Source organism: Jaculus jaculus, chromosome 1 (assembly GCF_020740685.1).
Source record: "Jaculus jaculus isolate mJacJac1 chromosome 1, mJacJac1.mat.Y.cur, whole genome shotgun sequence".
NCBI lineage: Eukaryota > Metazoa > Chordata > Mammalia > Rodentia > Dipodidae > Jaculus > Jaculus jaculus.
In genome coordinates, this window is record NC_059102.1 from 279,455,119 (window position 1) to 279,463,959 (window position 8,841).

An 8,841-nucleotide genomic window follows, 5' to 3' on the forward strand; every position below is an offset into this window, starting at 1 on the left:
AGTGGAAAACACACTGAACTCCATTATCATATTTTGCTACAGTAAGATTTGATGTATTAGAGAACTGCTAGAGCACATTTTATGTTCTGTTCTTGTGCTGGCTTTCATTTTAAAAGTGTCTGACTTCACACTCTGAACAGAGCTACTGTGAGTGGTAAGAAGCCATAGATTGACCTACTTTAAATTATCAAAACTTGAGGTGTGAGAAAAAAATGAAATCAGTTTTGATGCTAAATGAAGGAAGTGGAGGTATAGAAGATCATGGAAAGCTGTTAGACTCACTCTCGTGTTGGCAGTCTGTAGGAGGATCCAAAGAGCCATCTGTCTATGAAGTTCGTAGACACATTTTAGCAGTTATACATACAGGCAGACTTAGATAGTCACCAAGGATGAAGACTATCATGCTGCTTTCAGATTGACATAATTTATAAATAATGATCATATTCTAGATAATATAAGCATAACCTAAAAGTAAAAGATAGATAATCATGTTGAAATCAATCTACCAAATTATTATATAAAATCTGTTTGGAATATATTTGAATAAAATGGTGTGATGGTTTGGTTCAGGTGCCCCCATAAACTTAGGTGTTCTTAATGCTAGGTTCCCAGCTGATGGAGATTTGAGAAGTAACTCCTTCTGGAGGCAGTGTATTATTGTCCTTGAGAAATATTTATTCACTTTTCCAAAATCATACAACAGCACTGCTTCTTTTCTTACTCCTCTTATGGGTGTTATAGCCAGTTTCCCCTCACCAGTGTTTGGCACACTCTCCTGCTCCTTTTGTCCACCTGATATTGGCCAGAGTATGATGTCCACCTTCTGCTCATGCCATCATTTTCCCCTGCCTTCATGGGGTTTCCCCTTGAGTTTGTAAGCCAAAACAACCCCCCCCCTTTTTTTTTCCCCCAAAGCTGCTCTTGGTTGGGTGATTTCTACCAACAATGTGAACCTGACTGCAACAAATGGGTTTCGAGGTTTGTAGATTTTCAGGCCTTGGAGAATGATGAGGGAACCCAAGTAGATCAAGTTAGGTTGTCACAGGATCATTTGAGTGTGGGCTAATTAGCCTCTCTAATTCTCTTCTCTCCCATAGCACCTTTTGTCTTCCTCCTTAATATCCATCTTACTTTATGTTTTGTTTTCCTCATTGAGTTAAATTTAGTTGCTTGTCTGATCATGAGTAGAAGGTTATTAACTGTAGAATGAGTGACTTTCCAGTGGCTACAACACGGATGAACCTGACTCCTCTCTCTCAGCAACCATTACCTGCCATTAGCTATTCTGACTTATGGGATCTCATGTGCCCTTACCCCATCAATGGTGAATTATTGACTAGCTCAGTCTTATGCAGGGAATCACAAGTGTAATGGCCATGTTGTATTTGGAGGGTATAGCCCTCCCCTCCATCCACCTTAACCAATTAAGTTATAAATTAATAGTTTGTATTATAATGATGTTTTGTGCATCATAAGAGGTAAGGACCTTGTTTCATTCTTCTGTATGTCTATATCCAATTATCCCAGGTCACCATATTGAAAAGACAATCCTGTCAGTCATTTATATTTTAGGCATCTTTGCCTACCACTGAGTTAAAACTGACAAACTCAAGAAATTTCTAATCAAATTGGAGTAATAACTTTTCTAGGCAATTTAATTATAAGTACCATATCCAGTTGTTCTGTGATCATATCTAGTAATACACATATAAATGATAAATATTGTTTACTAATAAATAATAAAATAGTATTATTAGATAATAATATAATAATAAAGTGATGAATATGTACATTTATTCAGTTATTGTGTTAATTTAATACTTAGCATCACAAACCTATTCCTAGTTTAAATGTGTCTCTTATTCTTAGCTGGTTGCATTGAGGACAAGTAGGGGATGGAGGGATGGAAGCGTCGCACTGTTCTATGCCCTCCTTATTGTTGGGCTTAATGTGACTTCTGACACCCACTAGAGTCGGCACAGGATCAGTGAGTTGTGCTGTGAAAGCAGAGAGAAAGTTCTTTCATGGTCAGTACTGACATAGGATGGTTTCATTCTATCTGTACCTGGCAGTGCGTCAGGGTGGCACTTTCTCTCTTGGGTGTTTTCATGCATAAAGGCCTTCTCTTGATTTGAACCTACCATGTGAGCCTCCCCTGACACAGGTAATGTCCTCTTTTAAGTTAACTTTGATTACTTTTAACTGATCACTCAGACTTACTTTTTTTCAGGTTCTTCTTTTCCTTCCATTCATTATAGTAGGTGGCAATTCAAATGTTTCCAGGCTATTCTCTTCATGAAAAAAGTCTAATTTTGTCCTTGAGAAATATTTATTCACTTTTCCAAAATCATACAACAGCACTGCTTCTTTTCTTACTCCTCTTGGGACAGCTACCTGATCTATCTTTGCTGATTCTTTTTTTCCAACTAGAATCAGATTCTACCTGCCATTTCTGTCTCAGTGCAGGATAACTCTCCAAGTGGTCTGAATAAATATGGAGAATTGGTTAAATACCTTGAATAAGAAAGGTTAAGGCCTTAGAAGTCATGATTGATTTAAATTATATAGAAAGAAAAAAATGTGTGCAGACTAATGTTGGAATGCAGACTCATAACCCCACACTTTTTGGAAATCTTCATTTTGTTCAATTATGTATCCTCAGGTCTCAATATTTGTTGAATGAGTTGATTAGGGTATAGGATGCCTACTGAACTTTATGTTTTAGATATGAAGTCTTGATAATGACGTTTGAAAAAATACAGCCTGAGTCACTGATCTTTTCCAGATAGTCAAGTTTCATCAAAACATAATAATACATCATTCTGAGCCTTGACTATAGATATGGGTGGGGTAAGGTGGGAACCACCTCCGGCCTAAGCAGCTATTCTCTACCAAGGCCACTGAAGCTGAACTGTGTCAGTGCTTAAATTCAAAACCTCATGGAAATGAGCATCATCTTTGGATGGTCATTGCCTCTGTGCATACATTTCTTCTGAGGATCATGGAACCTGGAGTCAGTGAACAGAGGGTGAGATTCTATATCACTACATTAATGGCATCATCATTTTAACCCTTTCAATTCTCCCAAATAAATGCTTCTTCCCTCTATACCTGTCTTCTTATTCTTTCATGTTGGTATGTCCTGTCCTGATTGCTTTTAAAATGCCACCATCATTTCTAGTTTGTAGTCAAATTCCCTTGGCACTTTATTTTGACTGGAAGTGGTTTACTCCCTCCCTTCAGTCTCATAAGCCTTTGCTTGCACTTTGTACATTAACTTGGGTGACCTGATGCTCTATTCATTTCCTTCCTTCTTCAGCTTGTTAGCATAAATACCTTTGTATTTCCCACTGTGCATCATATATACATAATATATAATAAAATCCTAAAAATGTTTATTTAATATGCAAGTGAAATTGGAAAATGCTTCTGCTAGAGACTGTTGAATTATGACATAAATTTTACATATTATTCCAAAAGTTATTCTAGCTTCAATTCTTGACTATATATATATGTTAGTCAGTTGAATATTTTGTGTAAGAGTTCAATAAAGCTGATATAACTATAAACTTGGATATATTTTAAATTATATTCCTTAAACTTCTCCATATAAAATTTAAAACTGTAAATTACATAGTAAAATTTATTTATTCAATCTTACACATTCACATTACAGTTCATTTCTTTGGATCCAAGACATCTGAATAAAAATTGAAGACTTCATTTATGGACTCTAAATCAATCCACTTACAAAGCAGTAAGTGATTCAATTGTCCTTTTACTATTCCAAGCATAAAGCTCATAATGCATTCATTTAAAATGTTCTGAATATATGGTTTTATTTAAATAGCACAAAATTATAGATCTTAATATAATTACATAGATATATTTTAATTCATAATTTTTATGCCAAGTAAAATAATGCATTAACAAAGCCAACAGAATCACATGTTTTCACTAGAATTGATTTTTACAAGTTTTCACAAGTAAAATACATCTGATTATATACATTATCAAATATTTTGACTTGCTTTGGTGGAAACAATTAGAATTCTCTGAAGAAGCATTCTTCTATATCTCAACAGGCCTTTGTCTCTCAGAATTAACCTTTAGTGTAAAAGAAGTTGGTAGTCACTTACTTATTACCTCTGTCAGATGTGTTTAAAAAATTGCCTTTTCAAGAATGGTAAACTTATTTTATGAAAATTGAGAGATAGGACTGAAGAGATGACTCAGTGGGTAAAGGCTTTCTTTCAAAGTCTGATGGCCTGAGTTCAATTTCCCAGTACTCACATAAAGCCAGATGCATGATATAGTGCATCTGTGCATGTGTTTGGAGTTTGTTTGCAATGAAAAGAGGTACTGGTGTGCCTTTCCTCCCTCCCTCTCTTCCTCTCCTTGAAAATAAATAAATGAAAATACATTTTAAAGAATTAAGAAATATTGGAAGAGAGAGAAATATTAATGTAATTGACATGTAAAATTCAGCATTCTGCACCCTGAAATGCTAACTTTGCTCAACTAGATATTATTTAGTACAAAGATTGGGTGTTAATGTGAGAATCATTGAAAAATATGTCACCATGCCAAATATAGCATGTCTGCAAACAGAAAAGAGAAGAGAAAAAAGATCTGCTAACACCAGTTTTCTTATCTGTTAACAAGACTTACATGGTATCAATCTCTTAAAGTTAACCTATCAATTAGCAAATAAATAGATAAAGAGAGCTTTATATTTGATATATAATAATATCCAACATTTTTGTATGATGTGTCCCATTTTCATTCTATCTGACAAATATTAGACATAACTTTAGAAATTAATTATCTATAAAGCATATATAACATAATGTGCATGCAACTCATTCCCACACAGATAGTTATGGCCTTATTGATAATAAATATAGCATTTTGTGAAAACACAATGATAGGCAGGGGAGGTGCCCAGTGGATGAAAGGCTTGCTGTGCAAGCTGAGTTTGGATAAATAGCAGGTGGCTGTAGCAACCCACCTGTAATTCTGATTCTCAGAATGCAAAGGCAGAGAATCCCTGAGGCAAGCTAGCTAGGTAGACTAGCTGAGTCAGTCAAATATATGCTCAAGCAGACATAAAGCTAGAATCTAGATCACTTTCATTTGCTACACAATATTATTTCTACTTTAGTATATGGATATTTATGTGCTTGTGTGTATTGTGTTTGTGTGTGTATAAAATCAGAGAATTTATTAAAAACCAGTATGATAACTAAGCATCTTTATGTAAACAATGCGAATACAGTTGGATTGTTTCTGAATTCTCTATCAAAGAACAATAGGGATTATTTACTTACACCAATGATGCAAATGAGAACTCTGCTATGTCACAAACCTCTCCATTCTGATTTTGAGCAAACCATTTAGCCTTCCTTGACTTTGACTGTAATTTTAAAAGGTAATATTTATCTTTGAGCAAGTTTGGATGTTTATATAGTTATTTTGGAGAACTGTGTTTTTATGACACTGTCACTAATAACTACTTGTGGATCATTCATTGAGAATGATGTACCTTTGAGATAAGGCCAGGTGTTCTGCATCATAAAGAGGGGAATTTTCAAATGGATCCGTAAATGTCAGAGCATCATACTCTTGTCATCATCTTTGCAAATGATGGAAGTTTCTGTAATGAAGAATAAAACATTTAATTCTACAAACTCAGCTGACACTACCAAGTTAATGCATTAAGGAAAAAGAATATAATAGTTGGATTTTTAGTAAAGTTTTTAAAAGTTGGACCAGAATTTATTGATCTCTTACTATGTTCCAGGGGCTTGGTTAGATGGCAAAATTGAAGTTTGAGGTCACATGCACCTTTTTTCATGTCTTCCTAGAATTCTGAAGGCTGAGCTGACTATTGCCTGTTTTGTTCTATGAGCATTGTACTGCAAACTTCTACAACTTACTTCATTAGTGCCCCTCTCCCTGACTGGATTTCATGATTCGAAGAAAAACTGAGACTGGCTAGGTTCTACTCTTCATGGTAATACCAAAATATACAGAAACTTGGCATATAATTAACATTTAGGTCGTGTTTACTGCATGTCTTAATGAGAATGAATGGAAACTTAATGCTACAGAAACCATTTGACAACAAGGACAGGGAATGAAATGAGTACAAAGGAGATGTGGATTATAGTGTAAGCATTACACAGAGAGAGAGATATCAAGAAACTCCCAATTTTCACGTACCAATCCTATGCTCAGTTTGAAAACAATTAGCTTTCTAACATATTAATTTCAGATGATCAGCAACAGTCATGCTTCTTATTCATTGATTAAAAATCTTCTTGGCTTATCTGATTTATACAGAAAACTGGAAAGCAATATTATATGGAACAAATATCACATATTTTCCATTGTTTTATTGGTACTCTCTACATCTAGATTTAAATTTTTAATTATATATTAATTGAGATGGGAAATATTAATTCCTTAAGAAAATATTTGGCTTCCAAAAAATGAGTGAAACTTTAACAGTGACTTTAATCCTTACTTTGTAATTGAATGAGGTCATAGATCAAGCATTTAATCTTTTTGAGACTGTTATCTCATGTTGTAATCATAATGTATACACTCTTTATCTTTCAGAGTCACTATGTATATGAAAATGTCTTGTACACTGAGATGCTATATACATGCAAAGAACACTTGCATTATTATGATTATAATTACTCTGGCAATCACGATAATAGACCTGAACCCAGATCTGAATGGTACATCTGCATAATTGAACTCTTACCTCAGAAACAGTGCTTGAAGTTCCCATCTGGGAAGCAGCATCTGATATGTCCTCAAGCTCATCAGATAAAGTATATGGTGATAGTCCCTGAAGAATTACTAGCACATTAATTTGCTTGCTTCGAAACATCTGGATTCTCTAAAATTAGATTCTTGGTGAAAGATTCCTGAAGTGTAGCCAGATTTCTGAGAAGGTAATTTTATTCACCTCAATAGACCTGAACAGAATGCTTATTACTGGCTGAGAATTATTTGAAGCCATAGAGACTTGGAAAGAAATCAGTATGGTTCCTGTCCTCAGAGAACTCACAGTCTATGAGCAGAGACAGACAAATAAGGGCCCACAAATATATAAAGTTATGTACAATCATTACATATTTCATACCAATAGTACATGAGTTAGGCTACAGAGAATATGGAAACTTTCCCAATGGAAAGGTTGCCTGAGTTGCATGCTAAAAACTAATTAGGAGTTACATGGGAAAACTAAGTGCAAGAGTAAAATAAATTTCAAGCACATTAAATGGTGTGATGGAAAGAAATGAACATAGGAAAAGAAAATGTGACGGTTCAATGTTGCCAGAGCAGGACCAGAAGAAGAAGTTTTTAAAAAAAAAATGTAAAGAGAGGTTAGATGACAGAAGAATGGAGCCTGGAAGACACTATCTCTGGAGGGCACTTGGGCTGTGGGTTTCACTCTGGCAAAGAACAACTACTATAGAGAGTGATGTGGATTTTAAGTTGATGGAAAGAGAGTAAGACTGAAAGCAGGAACAGTGGTTGGGGAGTAAATATGCCAATTGGGAGAGATGACCCAAGAAAATATAAATGAAACAGAGGCAGCAGTAATCATGGGAAATACTCAAATATGTAAAATAAGTATTTGATGGCTGCTTCATAGTCAATTGAAACATAGTATGACATCAGGGCAGATTTCCAAGGTACAATACTGGCTCAATAAATATGAATTTCATTCCATGAAGTAAAAAACATCAATGTAAACTTTATTTCTCAAAACTACATCTTTTGTAATGCCATTCTAAATTCTACTAGATTGTTGAGAAAAATCTTAGTTCCAAGCATGGTTCATTGGCAAAACTCTGGGGAGAAGGCTTATGTTCTCCTCTGTCTACAAGCAACAGGGAGTCAGTTTCCCCACACATTATACTTTTCTAGGGAACAGAAGCCAGTGAGAGATGTCTGCCATCAAAACAGCCAGGGCCTCGGCCATTGCTTTTTTCCTTTTAGTCTCAGGGAGATGTTTCTATGAGTCCCTTTGTCTTCATGTGATTTGCTTTTAGTCGTATTCTCTGTGTTAGTTTTCTGCAACTTGACAGATTTCTATGGTTTCTTTCTATGGATTCACAGTTTTAGAAGTTGCAGTTCATGGTAAACAGATTCCATTGTTTCTGAGCCTGTACAGAGACAGAATCACAGAGGAGAGTCACAGTGGAGCAGCACACATCATGGAGACTGGGAAACAGAGGCTGACATGAAGGAAGGAGAAGAAGGGAAACAGGAAGAGAGAGGAGAAGGAAGGGTAGGGATAGAGAAAGCGTGAGGAAGGAGCGGGGACGAGATATAACCTTCTATGGCATGCCCCACTGTGACTCACTTCCTCTGACTAGGTCACAATTCCTACAGTTTCCAACAGTTCTCAATAGATTTTTCAATTTATCATCATCATTATTACTACTACTATTGTTTGTACCGTTTTGTGTGTGTGTGTGTGTGTGTGTGTGTGTGTGTGTGTGTGTGTGTGTGTTGTGGAGTGTGTAAGCACATGCCATGGCACTCATGTGGAGGACAGGAAACTTTAAGGTATCTGTGCTCCACGTTCTTTGAGACAGGGGTTCTGGCAAGTGCAAATTACAACTGAAAATTGTCAGACTAGTTGTCCCATAAACTTAGGAATCTTTTGGCTCCATTTCTCATTATCGTAGTCCTACTGGGACTACAGATGCACATAGTTCTTTGCAATCAGGTTTACATGGGTACTAGGGAATTGCATCTGGGCCTGCAGGCTTTACAAGCAGATGTCATTTACCACTGATCCAACTCTGTTCA